This window comes from Gavialis gangeticus, unplaced genomic scaffold (assembly GCF_001723915.1).
Source record: "Gavialis gangeticus isolate Ggan-Ray unplaced genomic scaffold, GavGan_comp1, whole genome shotgun sequence".
NCBI classification, from domain to species: domain Eukaryota; kingdom Metazoa; phylum Chordata; order Crocodylia; family Gavialidae; genus Gavialis; species Gavialis gangeticus.
Genome location: NW_017728992.1, coordinates 44106216 through 44107274, shown reverse-complemented (window position 1 = coordinate 44107274; position 1059 = coordinate 44106216).

Genomic DNA, 1059 nt, shown 5'->3' with positions numbered 1-1059 from the left:
GAAATCAGCACACATAAATAAAAGGGCCTTGTTTATAGAGTAGTTATTAAAAGCTCCATGTTGTTTTTCTCACTTGATAATCAGCCACACTCCATAGCATAGTCCCTGATTTGCAGAAATGCTGAGCAGCATTCCCTCCATCTGACAGCAAGGGCCTCTTAGCACCTCCTCTGGTGGGTGCCCCAACAGCCCCCCACTGAACCCAAAGATATAAAATTACCATTTCTGGAAACAGGCTCCCAGTTCTGACTCCATGTGACAGCCACAAGAAGCCAGACCAGCCTTGAAATGAGAAGAAACAACAAGTGATAGCACCGCTTAATTGCACGTTATTTTTGCCCCAGATCCATTGGATCCATTTTCAAGGAGATTTTGCTTGATGGCGGGAGCTGTTCTTCATGGGGATGAGGCTGGAGAGTGGCATTTCTCCAGCAGGGGCACTTTGTCAGGTCCTGTGGCTCATGGTAGGTGTCAGGTTGGCAGGGGCAGATCTGGAGGGTCATAGTGATGCAATTGCACCTCCTTTTGAGTCTAGATCCACTGCAAGTTTAAAACCAACTGGCTGGCAGTGACAACAACACTTCAAGAGGGAGTCGCTTGAGTTCGTGGCTCTTTGCAATCTACCTGATTCCTTCTAAACACTCCCTTTTCCCTTGTATTGTTCCCCCCCCCCCATGGGTTTAATGTTACACTAATCAAGCAATTCTTTTTTCTGCCATTCTGCTTTTTGCTGCTCTTTTTCACAGCCCCACAGCCTGATTTTAACTCCAGATAAAACCATTGCTTCAGGGGTGGAAACATTAATTCTGGTGACCATCCACCCGGGTGTGAGAATTGCTTTTCAGTAGAGCACGGGATGCAGTGCCAGGGGGCCTGGGAGGGCTGGCTTTCATTTTAGGGTGGACAGTCAAGGGTGGTTGCGTGTGAGGCCCGCAGGTCTAAAGCAACAGCACCTCGGGGTGAGGTTTTCCACCGGGGGGGGGGAACGTGTTGTGTTTCTGCACCTAATAAAGGTTGTAGCTTCTGCTAGTTTGGGTTTGGTCGGGGGGGGGGGGGGGG